At 43.3% G+C, this 19,826-nt stretch overlaps 1 protein-coding gene across 1 annotated transcript in view; it reads right to left on the reverse strand.

The window, feature by feature from the left end:
• Positions 1-19,826, reverse strand: part of HMG20A (high mobility group 20A) — a 48,426-nt gene that overhangs the window by 28,064 nt on the left and 536 nt on the right. The gene's annotated exons all lie outside the window — the stretch shown is intronic.

Genomic DNA, 19,826 nt, shown 5'->3' on the forward strand with positions numbered 1-19,826 from the left:
AACAGTTTCAGGAGCTTAGCAGGTTGTCCATTACAGGCTTCATTTGAGAGGCTGCATGCTGACAACCAAAAGAAATGTCTAAAACGTGCGGGACTGACCACTCTGAAATGTTCTAAACTAGCCTGTTACACATAAAATAATAGATGTGTATTAGCTGGAAAAAATATTTCTACCTGTTTACAGAGAGTTCCTAGACGCTGAACCTTATAATAACCTTATCCTTATTCAGAGTCTATCAAGGTGCATAAAACAGATTCATTAAACACCAGGCTGTATGAGGAACGATAGAATGTCTGTTGTCTGACCCAGGCAGGTTAAACCTTTTCAGGGAAGGAATTGAAGGGCTCGGTGGGTTTTCCCGAGACATCCATTATTGAGATGGGTGTCTGCTGTGTGCTCCCCCCTCCTTTCTCCAAAGACAAGGACATGTATGTTGGGCTAATGCCTGGTACCATCAATGAGAATATACGACGAATAATCGTTTTTTATTTCAAACTAGTCTCCAAATTAAAGAGGTTATGAAAATTCTCGTATAACAGAATACAACTTCAGAAGTGATGTAATGTATTGTAATGTATTCTTTCATTTCCGAGCATTCGCGGTCTTAGTTACTCGATTTTTTTTGGACAAATACTGTACTGCTTAAAGAAAATCATTTGTTCTGTTAACTTTACGCGATAAAATGTTGTGCTCGTCCCTTCGGATAATTTTGCATGAACCGTTGTGATCAACTCTCGAGGCTGTGCACCAATGATCAGATTATCGCACCATTGCTTCAAAAGCCGTATTTTTCCATCCAATTTTCTCATCGTGGCCATTAGTCACACTTATTAATGCACACCATAAATATATTTTACATAACAAAAAATTTATGGGGATGCCAAGTTCTTACTTTACTAAAATGGCCGCCGCTGTCTTCCGTTAGTTGTCATAGTTACCTGCCATTTATTGGCTTATATAAGATCTGTGCTTGTCCCCGCCCTGCTATCCCTGGTGAAGTCACGTGGGGTGTCACGTATAACACATAGGACAAAGGCGGCCATCTTGGTACACCCAGTCTGTGAATTAAATGCCATTTATAGGTTTTGACCCTTCATCTTTGCAAGTATTTAGCCTACTTTTAAATTTTTTAACCCCTTCTCGCCCACACTATAGCCGAATGACGGCTACAGCATGGGCTTAATTCGCCAGGAGGGCGCACGGGCTATGCACTCTGTGATTGATGAGTCTTTCAGGTAAAGGGCCAATCACAGCGGCCCTTTACCATGTGATCAGCTGTGTCCAATGACAGCTGATAACAGTTGTAAACACAAGCAGGTTATAGGCTTTTTATTCCTCATGCTGACAGCAAGAGTAGAGAAGAAGAGAGTCGGTAATCGGCTTGTGTTAAAGGCACTTTGGCACTGATAATCAGGGTACTAATTATCAGGGTCCTTATCAGTGCAGTCCCAACGGTGCCCACCAGTGCTGCCAATCAGTGCCTCCTCATCACTGCTGCCAATCAGTGCTGCTTATCAGAGACCATCAGTGCAGCCTCGTCAGCGCACATGAGTGAGGGAAATAAATTACCTGTTTGCAAAATGTTATAACTATGAAAAATTCAGATTTTTTGCTTATTTAGCAAAAAATAAAAAACCTAGTGGTTTTTAAATACCACCAAAAGAAAGTTCTATTTGTGTGAAAAAATGATAAAAATGTCATATGGGCACAGTGTTGCATGAAAGCGCAATTTTAATTCAAAGTGCGACAGTGCTGAAAGCGGAAAATTGGCCTGGGCAGAAAGGGGGTGAAGGTGCCCGACAGGCAAGTGGTTAATAAATCATTTACTACACAATGGGAAGTCTTTTCTTATCCCTTATGTCTTTACGTTGATCCATCTGAATGACATATGGAAATGGAATATACACCGATTTCCTGGTAGGAGAAGCCGTTTCTGAGACCTTGAATGTGGATCTGACAAAGCGATTATTGATTTGTATTATATAGGTCAAACATGAAGGTGAGCTTACATGCCCGAAGGTGGTGGAACACTGTCTGGTTATCTTCACAATATATGGTGGTGAATGTATTATAGAAAATTCTGAAAGGAGCACATCTGATTGGACTGTTTAGAAGCTGAATTATCACTGGGACTTGCACTTACTTTTTATCACTTTAATGTTCATAAGCTGGATTGTTTTTCATTGATTTGTTGCTTAAATTTTGCCTTTATGTGTTGTCACCTCAGCAGGGTGTTGATATACAGTATCAACATTTCTATTTCTACTTTAAATATCGCTTTGTTTACTTGTATAATTGCACATTGAATTGATTTATTTGCGCCTGCGTGTTGTAAGGAGGCATTTGGACCTTTGTCAGGTGTTTATTATTTGATGTATTTTGTTATGTGATGTTATTGAAGAGTTCACTGTCACATATTGATATCATGTCAATCAAGTAAGATTAATTACAATTTCCTTGGAGAGGTTTTTTTTTTTTTTATAATTCTATTTATACTTTGACTTTTACTTGAGATATATTTTTTTCACACTCCTGTTGATTTAATTGTTTGTCTGTTTGCTAATTATATATATATATATATATATATATATATATATATATATATTTTTTTTTACATTCTGCTTAAAAATTTGTAAATCAGTACTGCTTGGACCATGAAGAAGGGGACATACCCCGAAAGCTTGTCCTGAAAAATTGTATGTTAGTGCAAATAAAAAAAAAGTATCACGGACAGTACCCAATTTTCTCTATTATAGAGGAATTTGATTTAACACTTAAACTTAATTTGAGGTTGTTTTTCAACCACTTCAATACCGGGCACTCTCTCCCCCTTCCTGTCCAGGCCAATTTTCAGCTTCCAGCACTGTTGCACTTTGAAGGACAATTGCGCGGTCATGCAATGCTGTTCCCAAACAAAATTTTTATAATCAGATAGAGCTTTCTTTTGGTAGTATTTATCACCCCTACTTTTTTTATTTTTGCTAAACAAATGAAAAAAGACCAAAAAAAAAAAAAAGTTTCTTAGTTTCTGTTACATAATTTTGTAAATAAGTAATTTTTCTCAACTTATGTGCGCTGATGAAGCTGCACTGACGGGCAATGAAAGGCAGCACTGATGGCCACTGATTGGAATCACTGGTTGACAGAGCAGCTTTACAGAGATGACAGGCAAAAAACATTATTCACTGACTATAAATGGTATACTCCTGTTCCCTTCTGTAAATCCCCAAGGCACCATATATACAGGGACAAGCCAGGAGTTTTGGGGGACAGTAGGCCATTCTGTAAATATACAGTACATTGAGCTTCATGAATTATAGTGATACCTAAGAGACATTTTGGGTACCATACCAGAACAAGCGATTTCCGTTTAATTAGTACAATATTTGATTAAAAAAAATTGGAAGACCAAGACCTTGTATGCTCAAAAATAGAAAAAAAATACATAATTTCCAAAGTTGTATTCTGTCCTAATCAGATTTTTCATCGCTTTATTAACCTACTGGTTTTCAATATGAAACTAAGATGCAAAGAAAAACCAAAAAAAAAAAAAAAAACAGGCAATCATTTGTCCAATATTTTCATTGTGTATACAAGGCATTAGATAACCAGATCATTGGCCAATTTGCCATAATAAGTAAACTCAATAACATTTAACACGGGGGCTGCAATAGGATGATGAAATAACATTTTGACTTCCTTAAAAAGTGCACATTTTAAGTCTTCCTGTTGGCTTTGCAGCTGTTTATACCACATTTGATACCAACGAAATTCCCCTGACTCAGGAAGGCAGTAGACTGGGATGAACAATAAGAGGTGACCATTCTACAAGCTGCATCCTGACCTCTGATCAGGATTGTCATATACAGGCAGTCTCTGGGATACAAATAATATAGGGTCTGTAGGTTTGTTCTTAAAGTGATTGTAAAGTCTAATTTTTTTCCCTATAAAAATAATAAACATATTATATTCAGCTGCCCTGTGCAGTGGATTTGCACAGAGCAGCCAGTATCCTTCTCTTCTCGGGTCCCTCTTCTGTGATCTTGACCCCTCCCTCCTCTTCAGTGCCCCCGCAGCAAGCAGCTTGCTATGGGGGCACCCGATCTGAGTCACCGCTCCCTGTGTCAATGCAGACACGGAGCCCGGACCCGGCTCCGCCCCTTCCCCCAGTCTGGCTAGATAAATTTTATTGACAGCAGTGGGAGCCAATGGTGCCGCTGCTGTGTCTCAGCCAATCAGGAAGGAGAAGCTCAGACAGCGGAGACACTCATGGACATCGCTGGACAGAATGGGATCTCAGGTAAGTATTAGGGGGGCTGCTGCACACAGAAAGCTTTTTACCTTAATGCATAGACTGCATTAAGATAAAAAACCTTCTGCCTTTACAACCTGTTTAAGTTGAATTTGTGTGCAAGTCGGAACAGGTACATTTTTTAAAAGTAGCTCCAGCCAAAAAAATTATTTTTATTTTTTTTTTGGATATCATAGGGAAAGTTGACAGCCCTGCCACATTTGCTTTGCGGTCTGTGCCCCTGTTCAGAAGATTTCACCTCACTTTCTGTCTCTGTGACAATTGGATTTTGAAAATTTGGGGTTTTTGTGGAAATGAGGATTGGTGATAAAACTTCAGTGGAGACCTCTTTTTCCCCATGTTAACACTTACAGGAACGAATTTCCCTTCCTAGGGGTAGATTTTCTCTCACTTCCTGTTGTCTCCCTCCGTTTGTAAGTAGGAGTTGTTTGTAAGTCTGATGTTTGTAACCCAGGGACCGCCTGTACAGTAGATAGCATCCTATGCTAGCTCTGAAGTAAATAATCATGACAGACTGTCCCTACCATACCGGTTACTCTACACATTGACCCTGATTTACTAGAAGAGAAAAGCATGTTCATTTTTCAAGGGAAATTTCCCTTAACTGAAGGATTGAAGTCAGCACAGATTTGCCTCATTCAAGTGCAAGCAAAAACGCTTTTATTTATATTGTCCTTTCATGTGAATCAGTGTTTTTTGCAAAATGAATGTTCATGATATTCACAAAGTATATTAATCTATACTACATAGTATATTACTTTTGATAATATAGTGTATGTCCGATGCAGCGGCAGTGCAAATTTACTGCAAATTTAAAAAGAGTCCTATGGGTTTTCTTGAGCACTGAGGTGCAAATTCCAGGCTATTGCCCTCTATGGGAACTCATTTGAATCACACATCGGATCAGTTTTGAACACAAATTCAATCCGAAAAACAAAAAAATACCACAGCATAGTCTCTCCTCCCCAGTCCATACCAGGGCCTTTCTTTTCTTTTTTTGGTGGCAGGCAGCGCGATTGACGATTGATATAGATTGGTTTTTATTTTTAATAAAGGACTTGTCAAAAACCGTGCGTGTGTTTTTATTTATTTTTGGCACTTTTTTTTGGTGACCCCATACCCCTTACTCATTCACATAAGGGGTGAGATCCGGTGGCCCCCCTTCCAGATTCCAATAAGCCCCCTGCCTTCAGACCCCCACAACCACTGCCCAGGGTTGTGAGGAAGAGGCTCTTGTCCCCATCAACATGGGGACAAGGTGCTTTGGTGTGGCGGGGGACAGGCACACACTTATTCCCCCTCTTTCAGATAAGGGTCTGGTATAGATTTTGGGGGGAACCATGCCATTTTTTTTTTTATGTTGGCATGGGGTTCCCCTTTAAAATCCATACCATACCCAAAAGAGCCTGGTATGGATTGGGGGGACCTACATGCTGTTTTTTTTCACAATTATTTATTTCCGGCAATGTTTTTTTTGTCAGCTGTCAGCAGGGAACAATCAATTTAAAGGGATAATTTTTTGGAGCTTTTCTGCAGTCTATTGGCCGAAAAAGGTGCCAATAATGGCTGAAAATAAATTCATATCAATTTAAATTCATGATAATAATGAAAAAAAGCTGATTACAAATATTATATATATATATATATATATATATATATATATATATATATATATATATATATATAGTTTTTTTTTTTTTTTTTTTTAATTGTCCATTTCAGTTTTCAGCCAAGTGCAGCGTAAATTTTCTGTTTTGGTCCACCACAAGCAGTAAAATGAATAGCAACTGCAAGAAGAAATCTTTTTCCAAACAAAAGCACTCTGCCGTTTGCCCCCAGCTAGCAGGAGGCAGCGTTTTAGCCTTCTGTCTAGATAACCCCATAAGGTTAGAAGCACATTTCCTGAGTCATCACAGTGCATTCCAAACACTTTCACTGCATGGAGACCTAGGCCTGGATTTCCATTGTTACTGAAAGAATCATTCCTCTTGACAATAAAACTTTAATGTTACAGCCGTATTGTGAAAGTCAATATTTAGCACAGATTTCTCAATTCATTCCCACGAGAAGTTCGGGGAGAAGAATAACCAAGGACCCATTCACATTTATGCTTTTCTAAACAGATATTTTCATGTACTTTTTTCAGCATATGCGTTTTACTGCACTTTAACAAGTTTTTCCTTTTTTTTTTATTGGTTTTGCTGCAGATTCCATAGATTTTATGAAGATAAAGTAAACCTGCCTGGGTGGTCATGCATACTAAAGTATTTACAAATTCTGGGCAAGCAGTAAAAACAATTTAAAACATGCCCCCATTCACCTCTGTATCAATATATATTGTGGAGCAAGGTAAAGTGGATGTTCAATCAAAACCTAAGACCTCAAAACTAAGCTGTTCAGTCAAAACTAAGCTTGAGGCAGAGTTCACACTTGTCCAAAAAATGCTCCGATATTGGGAGCACATGTGGTATGACGTGTGCAAATCAATAGTTCCCTATGAGAGCCGTCTTAACCGGTCTGACTTTGAAAAAAGTTCCTGCACTACTTTGGTCCGACTTTGAGCCTACTTCAGCCCATTGATCATCTTAACTGACTTTGGCATGCGACTTGTTCTATCCCCCTTTCCTGACTTACTGGGCTGCGTGCACGGATAAGGGTCTGGAATGGATTTTGGCGGTGACCCCACACTGTTTGGCATGGGGGTTCCCCTTAAATCTATACCAGACCAAATGGCCTGGTATGCTCTTGGAGGAGGAACCCGTGGCATTTTTTCTTTCATTTGGAGTTTACCCTAAAAAGTTCCTGGTATTGTCGGGATTAAAGTCGGATGGATAACAGCCTTCAAGTTGCAGGGCAAAGTAGGATCCACAGTCATACGACTGTCGTGACGTATCAGTGTGAACTCTGGCTGGGTTCACACCGCAGAACACTCCGGCTCACAGCAGGAGGCTGGTGCGCCTCCATTCACAGTTTCAGGTCAGATTTCAGACCAAATTTTGGGCTGAATTCGGACCTGAAACGGACCAAAAGGCGCACAGGGCTCCTGTGCAATTAATACCGGAGCCGCTGCGGACATGTGTGAACCGGTTCTATAGAGAGACAGTCACTATCTCCTGCTATGCGAACTGGATGCGGCGAAACCGGCATCCAATTTGCATAGGTGTAAACCCAACCTAAATCTACTCCAACCCCCATTCTAAGACTATTCCATCTACCATGTAAAAGAAAAGATCTGTATATTCACCTATTCTGAAGTCACTGTGGTCTGGACATGACACATGCACATGAACAGGCTGGCGCCAGCCGAAAATGTATGCCCTATAGTAACCTATAGATGCCATCATTGCACAGGCTCTGCAACCCTTGCCAGCAATCTCTCCTCTACACTGAAGCCAACCCTGGAGAGATCATGTGTTCTGCCTGGAGCAACTTCGGAATAAGTAAATATAGGCATCTTTGCTTTTACAGGGGAAATGGAATAGGGTTAGAATGAGTGTGGGGCGGGAGAGCCCAGGAAGGCGACAGGTGGACCCTCTCCTGCCACTTGTTAAAACAATCCAGGCCACTAGGATTGCTTTAAAAAAAATAAAAAATGATATTGGGATGATGCCCGGTATAACCACTGAAAGTGACCTATGGGTACATCCCCTGGTGGCAAGTGGTTAAAGGGTAATTCCACTTTCCTGGGGGGGAATAGTAAATAATAAAAAAAAAAAATCTAGTTTATACAATAGCTACACAAGTCATATTGTAATTGAAGGGTATTGAAAATTCTTTCCTTTTCCTTTGCAGCTCTGTATTTTTCTGTAAAAAACAATGCAATATGGCTACCTGGAGTTATTCTGTACACAGTGTACAGTACGCCCCCCAGAAATATAATTTCATGCTTGTGCGATTGGCTCACTGATTTTCCCAGAAGTCTCCAATAAGACACAAGTCAGATTTTTGGCATCCCCTGCAGCAAAAGTTTTTGGTGAGATACTCCCAAAGGGAAATCACGTCTAAGGCCCGGTTCACACCGCTGCAACATTTGGGAGCACATATTGCATGACGTGTATAAATCGGAGCCGACTTAAAGAGGAAGTAAACCCTGATGCTTGCGCCGTAGACAGCGGTGCCCGTTTTTGGGCAAATATCTCCTAAACCATATAGGTTTAGGTGATATTGCTTGGACCTACAGGTAAGCCTTAATCTAGGCTTACCTGTAGGTCAAAGTGGTTTGTAAGGGTTTACAACCACTTTAACTGATTCGACACAAGTCGGTCTGACTTTGAAAATTGTTCCTGCACTACTTGGGCACAATTTCAGCCCATTGATTTGAATGAAAGTGGCATCATCGTCTTAACTGATCCGACATGCGGCATGCGACTCGTGCTCTTAGGATGTCAAGGGGGGGACTCAACAGCAAAATTGAAAAAAAAGGCACAGCCCAAAGCATCTTGTCCCCATGTTGATGGGGGGACAAGGGCCTCTTCCCGACAACTGTGGGTGGTGGTTGTGCGGGTCTGCGGGCAGGGGGCTTATCAGAATCTGGAAGCTCCCTTAAACATCCCAGGTTCCCCCACCCTACGTGAATGAATAAAGAGTACATTGTACCTCTACTCATTCACCCAAAAAAGTTCCAAAAATAAATAAAATCAGTACACAGGTTTTTGAAAAAAAAAATCCTTTAATTAAAGTAACTCCAATGTGTCTTATCCCTCTGGTTCTTCTCTCTTCGTCCTCCCGTTCTTGTCCCTCCACTGTCTTCTCTCTCTAGGTTCTTCTCCTTTCGCTGTCTTTTTCCTTTGGTTCTTCTCCCGACTCTATCTCCCGCTGTTGTGTTAGCTCCGGCGTGTGGCATTATTTATATAGCCATGGGGCATGGCCTTCCGGAGACCCCGCCCCCTTGTGATGTCACCACCTAGGGCATGATGGGGTGGGGTCTTCAGATGACGTTACCTGGGGACCCCCCCTGCCCACTGACCCCCACAACCACCGTCTACGATTCTCAGAAAGAGGTTGAGATCTCTGAGAATAACTCCTCACTAACACTTTCACCGCGAGAATGGAACTAACCTCTTTATATAATCATTAAAATTAGAAGTTCAGCTATAACCGAACTAGCTCTAAACCTACTTGCAGCGATATACTAAAACTAATCTATTTAGCGCTGTAAAGAAGAAATCACTGTACTTATCTTTTCTGCAGCCGCTCCAGTCCGATCCCAGGCTGAGCTGTCAGCAGCGGCTTTACTGCGAAGGTTTGTGTAGGTGAGGCAGCCACCAATGAAGGCCCCATAGTAATGCTATAGATGACGTCACTTCTCAGGCATTTCAGAGCCGTTGTCGATTCTCTCCTGCACACAGCTTCCGCTGCTGGAGACCGGACCGGAACGACTTCAGAAAACGTATGTATATCGATTTATATTTTACAGGGCTAGAAGGATTTGTTTTAGAATGTGGCTGTGAGTAGATTTAGAGTTAGGTTTTGGGTGAACTTCCACTTTAAGTATTTTTAATCCTTATATACACTAAGCAAAATTATAAAAATGCAACTCTTTTGTGTTTGCCCCTATTTATCATGAGTTGAACGCAAAGAGCTACGACTTTTTCTATGTACACAAAAGGCCTATTTCTCTCAAATATTGTTCACAAATCTGTCTAAATCTGTGTTAGTGAGCACTTCTCCTTTGCCGAGATAATCCATCCACCTCACAGGTGTGGCATATCAGGATGCTGATTAGACAGCATGATTATTGCACAGGTGTGCCTTACACCTATGCATTTTTAGTGCTTTTTGCATTTTGCAGATTTGCACTGCGGTCCATTTAACATTGTTTCCTATGGACCAAGTTCTGTAACGCAAATCTACAAAATGCAAAAAAGCATTAGAAACGCATAGGTGTGAATCCAGCCTTAAGCTGGCCACAATAAAAGACCACTCTAAAATGTGCAGCTTTATTACACAGCACAATGCCACAGATGTCGCAAGTTTTGGGTTGCATAACCAAAGAATTTCTTCACAAACTGTCAGAAACGATCTGAGGGAAGCTCATCTGCATGCTTGTCGTCCTCATCGAGGTCTCGACCTGACTGAGGTTCGTTGTTGTACCCGAAAAGAGTTGGCAAATGCTCACATTCGACGGCCTCTGGCACTTGAGAGGTGTTCTCTTCACGGATGAATCCCGGTTTTCATTGTACAGGGCAGACAGCATGTATGGCGTCGTGTGGGTGAGCGGTTTGCTGATGTCAACGTTGTGGATGGAGTGGCCCATGGTGGTGGTGGGGTTATGGTATGGGCAGGTATACGCTATGGACAATGAACACAGGTGCATTTTATGACATTTTGATTGCACAGAGATACCGTGACGAGATCCTGAGGCCCATTGTTGTGCCTTTCATCCACAACCATCACCTCATGTTGCAGCATGATAATACATGGCCCCATGTTACAAGGATCTGTACACAATTCCTGGAAGCTGAAAACATCCCAGTCCTTGCATGGCCAGCATACTCACCGGAAATGTCACCCATTGAGCATGTTTGGGATTCTCTGGATCGGCGTATACGACAGCGTGTCCCAGTTCCTGCCAATATACAGCTCCTGCTCGGGGAGCTGTGAGAACCAAGCCATCGACAGTGTTCGATCGCTCGGTTCTCGGTGCAGAGGCGCCGGGGGACAGATGCAGCACATGATGGGTAAAAGAAAACAAAACGAACCCCCCCCCCCCCCATACTTCTCTTTTAATCTGCACCAGAATGATGGGAAGAAAAAAAGTGTGGAGAAGGCTTGGAACAGCTCATGATCTAAAGCACACAACGTCATCTGTAAAACATGGTGGAGGCAGTGTGTTGGAATGGGACTGTTAGTGAGTCAAAAACATGGGGAATGCACTGGACTCCATCAAAAACAAGAAAAAAAGCATCTGGAGCGCATCCGGACTGCGTATCTATGGTGTGAACTATAGTGTGAACTGGCCCTTAAGGAAATTGAAAATTTGTGTATATAGGCATTGTAGAGAAATTAATTCTCAAAGTTCACAATAGAGTCAGAAAAATCTATGTATTTTTTTCCCTATGAGCGCAGAATCATAGAATGCGGCCAGCCCTCACAGAAGCAGATGTTTGGAGGCTGTTAGAAACCAACTGAAAGTAAACTGGAGCCTTCTGTTGTGATATTTGGGGATCTTTGAAAATTAGAACGAAACTGAACCCATCAATTAACAGTTTAAAAAAACAGTTACATTCCGGGAATTTTAACTGTCACATTTGCTTGTGTTCTCATTAAAACTGCCAAACCATCAAATGGCTGGAGTCATAACTGATCACATGTGCAGCACTGTGGCATTTGAAGATCAAACAATAGCAGCTTCTTTGGCTGTAAAGGATAGGAGGGTTTAGTTCCGCTTTAACAGTTTTCAAAATTAGTTCAAGGCATGCAATGAATGATAACAGTCACAATCCGAACCGAACTGTCAAGCCATTAAATAGCTTGAGTCATAACTGATCGCATGTGCAGCGCCATGGCAGTTGTAGATCAAACAGAGGCTAAGATGGCAGCTTCCTTGGCTGGAGAGGAGAATTTTGTTCAATATTAAAGCAGTATTAAACCTAAAAACAAAAATGCAATATATTGCAGCCTATCAATTCTTAGATGTGATGACTGCATTTTTTTTCACCTAGAGATCCTGTCAGCAAGTGTGTTATTTTCAACTTCCTTTAACAGACCAAGCTGTGCAGATAAAGAGGCAGTTTGAGGGTTGAGACAAACCATTTACCACTGACAGGGGTGTTTACAATGGTCAGCTTTTCTATATGTAAAGCCTATATCCCAAAAGGAAAAAACAAAAAGAAAAAAAAACACTTTGCTGTAACTGCATTAGCTGGAGTTTGGCTTAAATTTGCTAGTGTATCCAAATCAATTAGTCCATCTAACACTCCCCTACCCCCAGATTAACAATGCTGCTGACTAAAAGTGTCTCTGTTGCTGCTCTATTCAAAGTGGAGGCACTAATACAGGAGGTGTGTTACTGGCCAGATCAGCAGGTGAAAAAAAAAGTAAACAAAGCAGATCGCCGTTCTGACAGGAGGGAAGGGATAATATTTGTGTCTCTGCAAAGCAGGGAATAAATTCCATGACTTCCCCTAGTAAAAGCACCTCACACAGTATTGTAAAACATTGACTAGGCACACAGTTAACCCGTTGATCGCCCCTGATGTTAACCCCTTCTATGACAGTGTCATTAGTACAGTGACAGTGCATATTTTTAGCACTGATCACTGGATTAGTGTCACTGGTCCTCAAAAAGTGTCAGTGACACTGTCCGACGCAATATCGCAGTCCCACAATAAGTCCCTGATCGCCACCATTACTAGTAAAAAAAAAAATATATATATATATATTATATACACACACACACACACACACACACACACACACACCTCTCAGTTTGTAGACACTATAACTTTTGCGTAAACCAATCATTATATGCGAGTTCCAGCCTCAAAAAAAGAAACTAATTCTGTAGCTGCTGACTTAATATAAGGACACTTACCTGTCCAAGGATTTCAGCGGCTCGGGCGAAGGTGCCACCATTGCAATTAAGGGAGACCAACAGTGAAGCCTTCAGGCTTCACAGCCAGATTCCTACTGTGCATGTGCGAGTGACGCTGCACTTTCTAAAGGCCTAGTCGTCTTCTGAGGGACACAAACAGGTCCCAGAAGACGGTGGCGGGGGGTGAAGATGATGCTGAGAGGTAACTTTGCCGCAGCGAGGTCAGAAAGGAAGGCCTGCTGCAAACGAAAAAAAAAAAAAAAAAAAAGTACAAAACTGTACAAAAAAAAAAAACAATATCCAAAAAACAAGGGGTGGGGAGATCAAGTGATTATGCCCAGGTTCACATTGATGTGGGTTAGAAATCGTGTGAGTTCAGCTGAGCTCACACAATTACAACCCGGCAATGCAGTCCGATTTCGGGAGCGAGTCGACAGACATCAGCCCCCCGAAATAGCCAAAAGTAGCGCAGGAACTATTTTCGGGAATTGGTGCAGCGCTGCAAAGTTGGCGTCGCACCGATTCGGACCGCGCCATTGCCGGTAATAGCTGCCGATTTAACATGTCAAATCGCATGCCAAATTGGCCCAATGTAAACGTGGGCTTAGACCTGGTTTCAATTTAGCCTGGAACTCTGCTTTAACAAAAATATATAGCAGAATACATATTGGCCTAAATTTATGAAGAAATAAGATTTTTTACATTTTTTTTATTGGATGCTTTATAGCAGAAAGTAAAAAGTTTTTGTTTTTGTGTTTTTTAAAATTTGGGCTTTTTTTGTTTGAAGCACAAAAAATAAAAACCGCAGTAGTGATAAAATACCACTAAAAGAAAACTATTTGTGGGAAGAAAATGCCAAATTTTATTTGGGTACAGCTTTGCACGACCGCACACTTGTCAGTTAAAGTAACGCACTGTCATATCGCCAAAAAATGGCCTGGTCATGAAGGGGGTAAATCTTCCAGAGGTCAAGTGGTTAAAGCGCCATTTATATCTTGATATTTTTGGCTGGGGTTTTGGTTTAACTGCTCCCAGACCACCCACCGCACATATACCACGGCAGGGCGGCCCGGCTGCGTGAAACAACGTACCAATAGGCTGTTTTGTCTTCCGGGCCTGGGGTGCACGCCGCCGAGACCCGCTCCCACTATGATTGCAATGGTCGCAGGCCACCCATGATCATTCTCCGGAGAGACAGAATGGTAGTCTGCTTATGTAAACAAGGCAGACCATTGTTCTGTCAAAGAGGAAGAGAGAGATCTTGTGTTTCTGCTATCAGGAACACAGATCTCTCTCTTCCTCCAGTCAGTTCATCCCCCCCCCCCCCCACACACACACACAATACGATAATCTGAAGTAAAATTTCATCCAAACGAATGATCTGCAATTTTCTGATCGTTAGTATGGTGCTTTTGGGAGCCAATTACGATTTTTCATCCGACAAAGGCTGGATGTGCAGACTATAAAATTTGAATCAAACCTGAACTCAAAGTCCGATTTTCATATACTGTAATTAGTACGGTTTTTATAAAAAAAAAAAATCATAAGAGCAACACTACGCATGCTGAGAAACGAAAGAATACATACAAAACGGTTCAACACATAATGTCACTTCTGAAGTTGTAGTCTGTCAGACGAAAATTTTCGTATGGGGAGTAACCTTTTCGGTTTCGACATGAGACTAGCATGCAGCAAAAAATGGACGAACGGTCCTTCGAAAATCTGATCGTGTGTACGAGGCTTTGGAAATCACTCCCTAGGAGCACATTTAACCCTTTGATTACCCCTGATGTTAACCCCTTGCCAGCCAGTGTCATTAGTACAGTGACGATGCATATTTTTAGCACGGATCACTGTATTGGTGTCACGGGTCCCCAAAAAGTGTCCGATTTGTCCTCCGCAATGACACTGTCCCACTAAAAATCGCTGATCACCTCCATTACAAAAAAAAAAAAAAGCAGACAAAAACACCCCATCGTTTGTAGACACTAACTTTTGCACAAACCAATCCATATATGCTTATTGGGATTTATTTTCCAAAAATATATAGCAGAATACATATCGGCCTAAACTGATGAAGAAATTAGATTTTTTACTTTTTTTTTTTTATTGGGTATGTTTTATAGCAGAAATTAAAAAAAATATCCTTTTTTTGAATTAACTCTCTTTTTTTGTTTATAGCGTAAAAAATAAAACCCGCAGAGGTGATCAAATACCACCAAAAGAAAGCTCTATTTGTGGGAAAAAAGAGACATCAATTTTGTTTAGACAGATACAGTCGCATGACCGCGCAATTGTCAGCTAAAGTAATGCAGTGCTGTATCAGAAAAAATGGCCTGGTCATGAAGGGAATAAAACCTTCCGTGGTTAAAGGGGTTAATATTGGGGGAGGGAATAAACTAGGGATGCACCGAATTGGTTTTTTGGTGCCGAAACCGATACCGAAAATGAAAAATACACTAGGCCGAAAACCGAAACCGATACCGAAACAGCACCGATACCGAAAATGACTGTTTTTAAAAAATATTTTTATACAGGAGGTGGTCAGAGACTGGGGACATGGTACAGGAGATGGTCAGAGACTGGGGACATGGTACAGGAGATGGTCAGAGACTGGGGACGTGGTACAGGAGATGGTCAGAGACTGGGGACGTGGTACAGGAGATGGTCAGAGACTGGGGACGTGGTACAGGAGATGGTCAGAGACTGGGGACGTGGTACAGGAGATGGTCAGAGACTGGGGACGTGGTACAGGAGATGGTCAGAGACTGGGGACGTGGTACAGGAGATGGTCAGAGACTGGGGACGTGGTACAGGAGATGGTCAGAGACTGGGGACGTGGTACAGGAGATGGTCAGAGACTGGGGACGTAATACAGGAGATGGTCAGAGACTGGGGACGTGGTACAGGAGATGGTCAGAGACTGGGGACGTGGTACAGGAGATGGTCAGAGACTGGGGACGTGGTACAGGAGATGGTCAGAGACTGGGGACGTGGTACAGGAGATGGTCAGAGACTGCAGACGTGGTACAGGAGATGGTCAGAGACTGCAGACGTGGTACAGGAGATGGTCAGAGACTGCAGACGTGGTACAGGAGATGGTCAGAGACTGCAGACGTGGTACAGGAGATGGTCAGAGACTGCAGACGTGGTACAGGAGATGGTCAGAGACTGCAGACGTGGTACAGGAGATGGTCAGAGACTGCAGACGTGGTACAGGAGATGGTCAGAGACTGCAGACGTGGTACAGGAGATGGTCAGAGACTGCAGACGTGGTACAGAAGATGGTCAGAGACTGCAGACGTGGTACAGGAGATGGTCAGAGACTGCAGACGTGGTACAGGAGATGGTCAGAGACTGCAGACGTGGTACAGGAGATGGTCAGAGACTGCAGACGTGGTACAGGAGATGGTCAGAGACTGCAGACGTGGTACAGGAGATGGTCAGAGACTGCAGACGTGGTACAGGAGATGGTCAGAGACTGCAGACGTGGTACAGGAGATGGTCAGAGACTGCAGACGTGGTACAGGAGATGGTCAGAGACTGAAAATGTGGTACAGGAGATGGTCAGACTGCAGACGTGGTACAGGAGATGGTCAGAAATTGCACACGATACATGACACATGATACAATTGATACAATGCAGCCAGTGTCTCCCCTCATAGCAGCCAGTGTGTGTCTCCCCTCATAGCAGCCAGTGTGTGTCTCCCCTCATAGCAGCCAGTGTGTGTCTCCCCTCATAGCAGCCAGTGTGTGTCTCCCCTCATAGCAGCTAACCTGTGAAGAGAAAACAGAAGAGAGAAGAGGAGAGTCGCCTCCGTCGCCTGTTTGATCACAGCGCGGGAACATCACAGCTTTCAGTTCAATAGCTGTGTGTTCCCGGCCGCGCGCCGTCACGTACAGCCCCTCCCCCTTGTCAGGGCACTTTGATAGACAGATCATCCGTCCAATCCTACGGGGCATTTTCGGCCGATATGTTTCGGCGGCCAAAATTTTGGTGCATCCCTAGGAATAACTAAACCTCAGATCTAAAAATGTGCATTTTAACACGATTGCAAAAAGAAAAAAAGCACACTCAGCTGTGGCAGTGGGAGGGTTACATGAATACATATATCGTTATAAAGGGTTACTATATATATATATATATATATATATATATATATATATATATATATATATATATATATATATATATATATATATATATATATATATATATAGTTCCAAAGGGTTGCATGAATATATAGAATTCTATAGGACTCTATGAATATATAGAGTTCTATGAATACATAATGTTATATAGGGTTCTATGTAGAGCTGGGTGATTTTCTCACAAAATAAATGAAAAAACTCAATTCACATCAAGTTTTTTGGGGGGTTTTTTGGATGGACACCGCGCTGGTTCTGAGGAGCTGCTGGCAGGAGTTTTTAGGGGAGTCTGCGGCTTCAGCCTAGTCTAAAAACTCCTGCCCGCAGCACCCCAGGACCGGTGTTCTGGCGTATAGAGTCCGGGCATCACAGTGTCCACTCTGTACTGCGCATGCGCAGTACGGAGCAGATGAAGCTTCGGAAAATCTCCGAAGCTGAACGGCGCCTGCGCCGTGAGTGGAGGTGGTAGCCCCACCATCCAAGCGGACATAGGGTTGTGAATTTTAGTGGGCCCCTCGCGGGCGAGGTTCGCTCGCCACGCTTCGGGCTTGGCCTCGCTGCGCTCGGCTCTTTTTTATTCTAACTCTATGTCCACTTGGATAGTGGGGACAGAACCTGGACTCACGGCGCAGGCGCCGTTCATCCTCGGCAATTTTCGGAATCTATGTTCCTGTGTACTGCGCATGCGCAGTACGCAGGGGACACTATCTGATGGAGGACGCTATTTGACAAGACACCGGCGCGGTGTCAGCACCGGTCCTTGTGGGGGGGGGGGGGAATCGATTTGCTGAAATTTTTCCCCCAGCCCTAGTTCTATAAATATATAGAGTTCATAGGGTTGTATGAATATATAGAGTTCTATAGGGTTGTATGAATACTAGAGTTCTATGACTATATAGTTTTATAGGGTTGTATGAATGGCGTTCTATGAATCTATAGGGTTCTATGAATATATACAACCAACAGCCAGTACTCCTACTACATGACCTCTCTGCGGCCTTTGATACCGTTGATCACCCGCTCTTTCTCAAACTACATTCCCTTGGCCTCTGAGATTCTGCTCTATCCTAGTTCTCTGCCTACCTATCACAGCGCTCCTCCAGTGTCACCTACAACTCTGTCTCCTCCTCTCCATTGCCCCTTTCTGTGGGAGTCCCCCGAAGGCTCTGTTCTTGGACCCCTTCTCTTCTCTATCTACACCTCCTCCCTCGGTCACGTCATAACAGCCCATGGCTTCCAATATCACTTATACGCTGATGACACCCAAATCTGTCTGTCTACTCCTCACCTCACTCATTCAGTCTCCTCTCGCATTACTGACATATCAGCATGGATGTCACACCACTTCCTTAAACTAAATCTCTCTAAAACTGAGCTATTAATATTCCCCCCTGCACAAGCCCCCCTCCATGCCTTTTCCATCAAAATCAACAATGCAACCACCAGTCCCTCCCCTCACACCAGGGTATTAGGTGTAATCCTAGACTCTGACTTGTCATTTCAGCCTCAAGTCCAATCATTGCCAAAAGTTTGTAGAATTCACCTCCGTAATATTTCTAAAATTCACCCATTTTTAACAAATGAAACCACCAAGCTCCTCATTCACTCCCTTGTTATCTCTCGCCTTGACTATTGCAACTCCCTTCTCATTAGGCTGCCTCTCCATAGGCTATCCTCTCTTCAGTCTATCATGAATGCTGCTGCCAGACGTATCCACCTTACCAACCGCTCAGTGTCTGCCAACTAGGGATGAGCTCTGGTGTGTTTGCACACTCCACGTGCAGAGCCTGCCAGGAACTCAGTGCAGTGCTGCGCTAATCACAGGCAGTGAGACATTGCCCGATCTCTGCAGCCGCGCATCGGGGAAATGTCTCACTGCCTTTGATTAGCGCAGCACTGCACCGACTTCCTTAGCGGGCTCAGCACATGGTGTGTGTCAACACACTGGAGCTCATCCTTACTGCCAACCCTCTCCTCCAATCCCTACACTGGCTCCCAATCACCCAGCAAATTAAATTCAAAATACTAACCACAACATACAAAGCCATTCACAACTCTGCCCCGAGCTACATCACCAATCTTGTCTCCAAATATCACCCAAATCATCCTCTGCGCTCTTCTCAAGACCTCCTACTCTCAAGCTCTCCCGTCTCCACCTCCCATGCTCGTCTCCAGGATTTCCCCAGAGCCTCTCCCACCCTCTGGAACTCACTACCTCCGCCTGTCTGGCTATCCCCTTCTCTTGCTACCTTCAGGCGATCCCTGAAATCTCATCTCTTCAGGAAAACCTATCATGTCTCCAACTAATCTCCTACCACTTCCATCAGCTCATTTCCCAGTTACAACCTTTTGTACCACCCATCCCACCCTATTAGATTGTAAGCTCTTGTGAGCAGGGCCTTCTTAAAGCGGGAGTCCGCGTTTTTTTTTTTTTTTTTTAAAAGCCAGCAGCTACAAATACTGCAGCTGCTGACTTTTAAAATAGTGACACTTACCTGTCCAGCCGCCCGTGATGTCGGCACCCGAAGCCGATCTCCCGATCGTCTCTCGGGTGCTGCCGCCGCCATCTTGGGTATGGGAATCAGGAAGTGGAGCCTTTCGGCTTCATTTCCCGGTTCCCTACTGCGCATGCACGAGTCGCGCTGCGCAATACGGATGGACCCCGCTGCCTCTGGGATCTGTGTGTTTCCCAGCAGGCAGCGGGGGACTTTCGGAAAGGGGCGTAATCCACGCCCCTTTCCGCAGAGAGCTATCCTGGAAGTGGGTGCAGATACCTGTACTGTACAGGTACCTGCACCCCCTCCCCCCTGAAAGGTGCCAATTGTGGCG

The sequence above is a fragment of the Lithobates pipiens genome, unplaced genomic scaffold (assembly GCF_037356315.1).
Source record: "Lithobates pipiens isolate NorthernLeopardFrog02 unplaced genomic scaffold, aLitPip1_a1.2 Scaffold_8, whole genome shotgun sequence".
NCBI classification, from domain to species: Eukaryota; Metazoa; Chordata; class Amphibia; order Anura; family Ranidae; genus Lithobates; species Lithobates pipiens.